At 38.4% G+C, this 8,469-nt stretch overlaps 1 pseudogene; it reads left to right on the top strand.

Annotated features, from left to right (window-relative positions):
• The first annotated feature begins 7,877 nt into the window (after positions 1–7,877).
• Positions 7,878–8,234, top strand: LOC118589080 (annotated as a pseudogene).
• Positions 8,235–8,469: the final 235 nt, after the last annotated feature.

Below are 8,469 nucleotides of genomic sequence, written 5' to 3'. Positions count from 1 at the left end.
GCTCCAATGAAATCAAATCAAGGTGTTCACAGATGCTACACATTTACAGATTTTAAAGATGTTTATAAGATTTTACAATGCTCTCAAGAAAACTGATTTTAAAATGGTGCTGTATCATAACTACATCTTCATCCATTTCTCCTCTACTTAAAAAAAAAAAAAAAAAGACATAAGAGGTTGGAAGGTCTGACTTTGACAAGAATTGTTTCATTCCCTCTTCTGCCAAAAGATTTATCCAAACCCCACAGGGCAGAGCCCCACCTATTCTCACAATCAAACACCATCAAGTAATAAGTACTGTCTTATGCTCTAGATCTTATATGCCAAACACTACTTCCCATTCTCAGCTAAAACCAGACAGGAGCTTAGGCCTGTCTTTTAACACTGAATGTACTACTTTTACCCATCACTCAAGTTGTTTTAGAAAACTGTCTAGGAAACATACTTATGCTCAAACAAAAATCAAATCTAACTGCACTATGTCAGTGACAAAATATGTATGTCAGTTAGCAAAAGACTTACCCCCTGTAATGCTTTTAGATTCAGATAAAGAATCTAGACCAAACCTAATACGTATACTGCCATGGCCATGAGATTTTCAAGTATTAAGTTTGTTTGCATAAGGAATCGACCTGAGATTTTTCTAAACTGCACTTCTCTGGTATTATTCAGTACTATAACCTTCATTTAATACAATAAAAGCCAACAACTTGACAATTATTGGAAAAAAATTATATTTTGGAAGAACTCACTACATAAGGTGACAAAATTCCAAAATCAAATTACATGAAAATATACATCGCAATTTCTTTGTACAATAGGTGAGGGAAATCTGCAGTAAAGAAGAAACAAAGAACTATGAAGGACTAAGGAGAAGGGTAAGAGGACAAATAGCATTTTTCATAGCAATCCCAGATGTAGAAAGCCTGTAGCTGTGCATGCTTTATTCATCCAACCTTAATATTAGGCAACTCGAGGACAAAAATAAAACCAAATCTGGATTTTTGTACTGTTTGGAATAAATTTCACTAAGTTGAACTTAGAACAGACTTTACATTTTTTCTTTTTTATTTTAAAGTTCTCAGGAGATTATGACTAGGATCAAGAGCTCTCAACAGCCAGAAAATGTTATTGCTACATCCAATCCAAGAGATGGGTGAATCCCAGTACAAAAGGACAAAGCACCTAGTGATGACCCCACCTCTGAAGTCATCGTGGAAAATCAAGTAATTTACTAGTATTTCAGTATTTCAACTAAGTGATTTGAGAACTTTCTGGCAGATAGAAGAGATAAAAGGAAAGGGGAGTGTGTCAAAACAAAGAAAATACAAAAGATTAGTAAATGGAAAGAGTGTAATGAAGACTTAATGGTTTAAAGGAAATTATATGGAAACTTTATCCTTATTGGTTTTCACCTGACATGCTTTAAGGAATCTTTTTGAACTGATAAGAAAAGATGAATAGGAAAAGAAAACCTGCTAAAGTCTTTTAGAATTTACACGATTCTTATTCTACTACAAGAAAGCATTATTTGGTACACGGTGTGTTTGTGGATGTACATGAACAGTATATATATTATCCGGATCATGTTGTGCTATGTACAGGTCTTTACAATTCTTCCTGAAGGTTAAAACAGTTCATTAGAATTCAAAATGCGTAATCATCTGTAAGTTGGCACTTGTTAGGCTCTTGTCAGCATTAATGACTGGCATGTTTTATTGCAGCCCAGTTCCAGCCAGAGTTTGCCAACTTGTTACAACAGAAGTCCAGCAATAGGTGGGTAGAGTGCAGGAAAAACAGTGCCATGTTTCTCAATTGGAGACCTACAATGAAAACAAACAGCATTATGTAATAAATTTAAAAACTACAAATAAATAATACTACAAATGAATAGAACTATTACTATATTCATAATTTCATTTTGAAGCTCACTCGTGCTTTTTTATCATATAGTGGCTACTAACCACACACAGTTATACTTTAACATTTAAATTATGAAACTAAAAGAAATTAAAGGGCTAGGAAGGCAATACCCACCTCTAATCCCAGCACTCTGGAAGCTGAGATCCCCAAAACCATGAATTTAAGGCCAGCCAGGGCTACAGAGCAAAACCTTGTCTTTAAAAATATAAATTTTATGGGCTGGAGTAATAGCTCAGCAGGTTAAGAACATTTGTTACTCTTCCAGAGAATCTGAGTTAGAATCCCAGCACACACATGGTAGCTCACAACCATTTGTTTCAGGGGAACTGACAGCTTCTAACACACTTATAAACATGCAGGCAAAACCCTCATATGTAGATAAAATAGCTGAAGAAATTTTTAAAAATAAATCTCTAAAACTTTACGTTAACTTGGGTTCCTTGGCCATGCTAGCCTCATGTGGCTAGTGGCAGCCACACTGAGCAATGAACATATTAATTAATGAGCCACACTTTACAGCAGTACTTCATTTTTTTCAATACTCCAAATATTTTTCAAACTGCATCAAATCCACAAATCACAACTAGATTATTTAAAAGTAAAGTAATTTGTGGTTGGAGAGATGATTCAGCAGTAAACAGCTTAACTTGTTCTTAACGAAGACCTGAGTTAGGCTCCCAGCACCCAACTTGAGTGGCTTGTAATTCCAGATCTATGGGATATAAAATCTTGGGCTCCTGCACTTGTGTATACACAACGCATGCACACATGCATGCAGACATGCATGCACACACACAAAATTTAAAAGTAGTAAGTAAAGTGATTTGAAAATTTAGAAATACCCAAGTGTAGAAAAACAATTTAAGGGGCTTGGAGAGATGGCTCAGAGGTTGAAAGCACTGTCTGCCTTCCCAGGTGGACCCAGGTTCAATTCCCAGCACCCACATAGCAGCTCACAGCTGTCTATAAACTCCAGTTCCAGGAGACCTCACACCATCACCCAGACATACATGCAGGCAAAAACACCAATGCACATAAAATAAAAATAAATAAAAAAGAAGGAAAACAATTTAAAATTCCTATACTTTTTAACTTGCTTGATTTTAGCCAACTTTTTGCATTCACTTCAAAGCCATTTTTCCCATGGAAGCTCCCACAAATGATAGCCTCAAATCCAACACCACGTAAATCAAGACCATAGAGGTTAGAGAAATAACTCAGCAGTTAAGAGCACTGACTATTCTACCAGAGGACCTGGTTCAGTTCCCAGCACCCACATGGAGACTAACAACTGTCAGTACTCCAGTTCCAGGGGTAACTGATGTCCTCTTCTGGCCTCCACAGGCACTGCACAAATATGGTGCACACACATTCATACAGGCAAAAACCTCAAACATATGAAATAAAAATAAATGTAAAAAAATTTTTTTGAACACATTAAAAAGAGAAAAACTACCATCTTATCAAATGCTTAGATGTGCCAAGAATGTTAAGTGTTTTGCAAGCCTGGATAAATAAAATCATCACATGACATTTGCCCACTTTGCAGAGAAAAGTGATATGATCACACAGCTAACAATGATAGTTTCTAGTCAGAAAAACACAAGGTTCAGGTTTTTTTAATTCTGTTGATGAGTGGCCACTTGTAGAGCCTATATTATATTAATGTGTGCTTTGAGGGTAGGACAGGGACAGAACACAGAGAGCTCCTATTACCACTCCATGTTTAGACCATGTGTCTTAGCTGCTTTTCTATTGCTATAAGACACCATGACCAAGGCAACTTATAGATGAAAGAGTTTATTTGTGGCTTACAGTTTCAGAGGGTGAGTCCATGACCATCATTGCAGGGAGCATGGCAGCAGGCAGGCAGGCATGGCGCTGAGGCAGTAGCTGAGAGCTTACATCCTGATCCATAAGTAGGAGGTAGAGAGAGAGAGCTAACTGGGGATGCTTGGGCTTGTGAAACCTCAAAACCCTCCCCCAGCGACATACCTCCTCCAACAAGGCCACAACTCCTAATCATTCCCAAACAGTTCCACCAACTGGGCACCAAGTATTCAATCCTCTTGGGTGGGAGGGGTCATTCTCATTTAAACAAACACAACAAATGTTCCCAGAAACCCACATCTAATGCCAAGCACAATTTTGGGTAAATGCAAGCAGAAGAACTCTAGGGATTCAAGTAATAAAATTTAAATAGAAAAGCCAACTCACACAAGACATGAAGTTTAGTCAATCATATAAAGCCAAGAGTAAAATTTATCTTACAATTACCCCAAAATTCAACCACATCAAAAGCTCTACTGAGCCAGGCGGTGGTGGCCCTGCCTACCCCTTAAATCCGAGCACTTGGGAGGCAAGGCTATACACAGGGGAACCTCCCCCCGCAAAAAGCTTGCAAAAGCTCTACCAGAGGAAGAACAGTGTAAGACAAATCTGTAGTCTTACATGTGCCTGATTCACAATGTAAGAGTTCCCAGGAATGAGTCTAAAACATACACCTACTGCTAAATTTCTTGGCAATAGAGTTGTGTTACTCAGTTGTCCACCCTACCCTTACAAAGAATGAGATTCACCAGACAGGACTACATAATCTTCCTCAAAGTTACAGTCTACTACTTGTAACAGATGCATATATGTGCAAATATATCTCTTAATAGAAAATACACAAAAGCTGGGCAGTGGTGGCACACACCTTTATTCCCAGCACTGGAGAGGCAGAGGCAAGCAGATCTCTGTGAGTTCAAGGCCAGTTGGTATACAGAGTGAGTTCCAGGTTAGCCAGGACTGTTTCACCCAGAAACCCTGTCTCAAAAAACCAGAAAAAGTAAAAAGAAAATATACTAAAAAGACATATACTAAAACTCAAAGACAATGTTACACATCCAAAGTGTAGCTTTGAGGTAATGTCACTGAATGTTTCTCCAAAATTAACATTTAGCTAACAAATCTCCCAGTTCTCAAAGAGAAATAGGTACAGAGTGGGACATTCCATAATCATTACCCCATGATATTAACAATGAGAAATTTCAGGATCAAGAAATAGTTTTTTGGATAAAATAAAGAGATAGATGTGTGACTGCCAAGTCACCGAACACCTAAAATCAGGTAACTTGGCCTTTTAGTATCCAAGACACAGCCCATCAAGGAAGTATTAAGTTGTTCGGTGAATTAGGATAACCTAGTCAAATCCCTTTCAGTCAAATTATGTCCAAAGAATAGTTTCACTCCAAAGTCTTTTAATTTTTTTCTAGAAAAGATAAATGTGAAAACTTAATTACTTATATCAAGTAATGGTGTTGACCTGAAAGCCGTGTAATTATGTCCTACTAATAACTTGTAGTGTCGTTGTTAAATAGTCCAAACTTTCAAAGTACAAATGTATCAAATGCACTAGTTATTTAGCTCAAACAGCCATTTCCTTAGTCCTGCTTCTTTTGTGTGTCAGAGAGGAGGAAGTAAGGGTTTACAGGTTCATGCACACATGTGCATGCATATAAAAACCTAAGCTGACATTGGGTATCTTCCTGAGTCATTCCCCAGCTTTAACTGTGTGTATATACATAGAGGAAATGTGTGCATGTAGAGTCAAGGATGTAGGGACTTGCAGAAGTAGGTTCTCTCCTTAAAGCATGATGGCTATGAGAACTGACTCTGGTAGTCAGGCTTAGCAGCAAGTTCCTTATCCCCCTCCTGGTATCAGCTTCACCACATTATTATTATTATTATTATTATTATTATTATTATTATTATATTATTATATTATTTTGATACAAGGTCTGTCACTGAACCTGGAGCTCATCAATTTCACTACGTAGTAGGCCGGCCAATGAACTCCAGTATGAAATGCTTTTACCCATCTCCTCAGCACTGGAATTACAGGTGGATGGGTGCTAGGGATCAGAACTCAGGTGTTTATGTTCAAACATAGCTAACTAAACTATCTCCCAGTTCCTATTCTTATTTCTTAATCTACAAATCTGGAGGTGTTTATCTTCAAGAGATAATACAGGTAGCAAGCATATCACTCAGAGGAACTGTTCCACTAAATTCTACCATTCAAGTAAAAACAATGGGAGGAATAACTACTGTACCCTCCTCTTTGGAGGGGGAGGTCAAGACAGGGTTTCTCTGTTGTAGCCCTGGCTGTCCTAGAACTAGATTTGTAGACCACAGTCTCCTCGAACTCAGAGATCCACATATGCCTCCCAACTGCTGACATTAAAGGCGTGCACCACCACCACATGGCTCAACCTTGATATTATTCTTTACTTCATTTTGATAGATTTATTTTCTTTATTTATGCCAGAGTTTGAAATTTAGGGAAGATAGTTTTAGTTACTAGAAAAATGAGTAAGTCTTAAAACATGCTGGGTAGAGTTTTCATTTTCCTCTTTACTTTATTAGAACCTAGGTTATCAGAGAAGCTCAATAGTTCAGGACTTTTCTTTTTTTTTTTTTTTTTTAGTTTAAATTATATTTTATTTATTCTGTGTGCCCTGAATATAGGTGAAAGTCAAAGGACAGCTTGATGAAGTCAGTTCTCCCCTACCATGTGGGTCCTGGAGACTAAACTCAGATCATCGGGCTTTGGACAGGCAGTTGTAGCCATAGAAGCAACTCAATAGGCCCTCTTGATCTTAAGCAAATATAGAATTAAATCTTTGAATGATCTAAATATTAAACCGATCAAACATACTTAGGATAACTATTTTGCAATACATTCTCAAACAGGAAACAGACTATGACTGATTGGGAGGGACAAGGGCAGACAGACACAGATACAGATATATACACACACATATTTGTAAGAAATGGCTCTCAAGATTCACAAACAAAATTCAAGATTCACAAACAAAATTTCCAACTAGGCAAGCTTTTCTTTTTTTTTTTTTTTTTTTTTTTTTTTTTTGGTTTTTGGAGACAAGAGTTTCTCTGTGTATCTCTGGCTGTCTTGGAACTCAATTTGTAGACCAGACTGATCTCAAACTTATAGAGATCTGCCTGGGTGGCCTGGCCCCTAACTTTTTTTCTTAATGATTTCTTTTTACTTACATGTCTATGTGTGTACACAGAGACCAGAAGGTGTCAGATACCACAGAGTTAGAGCCACAGGCAATTATGTGCTGCCTGATGTGGACACTGAGTTAGAACTCACATTCTTTGGTCGAGCAGTATGTGGTCTTGCTGTGCTTGAGTCTCACAAAGCTTCCTAGCTGCAAATCACAGGGTTTAAATTTGCTTATGTGGGGTTTACAAGGAAATGCTCTCAAAGGTCAAAGTGAATCAGGTGTAGGAGTACACACCTTTGATCCCACATCTTGGCAGTTACATACAGGCAGATCTTTGTATGGCCAGCCTATGCTATATAATCTCTATCTTTAAAAAAAAAAAAAAAAAAGGGTGGGGGGACCACACACACACAAAACAACAACAACAACAACAACAACAATAACAACAACTAAGTGAGGTGAGCCAGTTTAGGAAAAAAAAATATTGAGGTGTTGGAGGGGCTTGTTGAATCAAAGGCAGACTTCACATTTTGATAGCCCTTCAGAAAACTCCAAAACTGAAATCCATCATGTTTTAGCGCCCCCCCCAAAACCCAACAACAACAAAAAACCCACCAAGAAGTGGAGGATAACCTGGGTGTCATGAAGGCAATCCCTAGAGAGGAATTCGGCTATGTTTTATTTGTAGGCAACATTTCCACCAGCTTAGGTGTACTGTTTCCAATGGGCAGGAGACAATAGTATCTACCACACTTAGTTCTGAATCCATTCTTAACCTTTTCCTGCTCTCGCTGATGAACCAACCACCTGCCATATTATGAGCCAATTTCTGGTAACCACCATGTGCTAAGAATCAAAGAAGGAGATTAGAGAGACAGCATAGCAGTTAAGATCCCTTAGTGGTTTTTCCTTCTTGGCAGCTCAAGCACTGTAGCCATCATGAATGACACAGTAACAATCCAGACCAGAAAGTTCATGACTAACCATCCGTCTGCTTCAGAGGAAACAGATGGTCACTGATATCCTTCACCCTGGGAAGGCAATGTACCAAAGACTGAAATTTGAGAGAAGCTGGCCAAAATGTACAAAACCACACCCACTTTGGTGGTGGCAAAACAACTGACTTTGGCATGAGTCTCTAGATTATGCAAAGAAGAATGAGCCCAGAGACTTGCAAGACATGGCCTTTATGAGAAGACCTCCCAGGAACAGTGAAAGGAACCTAAGAACAGAATAAAGAAGGTCGGGGGGACTGCAAAGGCCAACAGTGGTGTGGGCAAAAAGCGAAAGGAGTAGCTTGATCTGCTGTGATGTGCAGACAATTTCAGAGAGAACAAATAAACTAAAAGCTTTTATGTGTCGTCGTCCCCCAACCCCCTAAAAACATCCCTTAGTGGACTTCCAGAGAATCCTTGTTCAATTGCCCACACAACTGTCTGTAAACTGCTCCCAGGAGATCTGGAAACCCTGTTCTTGCCTCCTTGGGCACTACAGGCAAAATACACGTAAATATAATTTTTGATTAAAAATT

The sequence above is a fragment of the Onychomys torridus genome, chromosome 8 (genome assembly GCF_903995425.1).
Source record: "Onychomys torridus chromosome 8, mOncTor1.1, whole genome shotgun sequence".
Lineage (NCBI taxonomy): Eukaryota > Metazoa > Chordata > Mammalia > Rodentia > Cricetidae > Onychomys > Onychomys torridus.
This window is presented reverse-complemented; position numbering and strand designations above follow the sequence as displayed.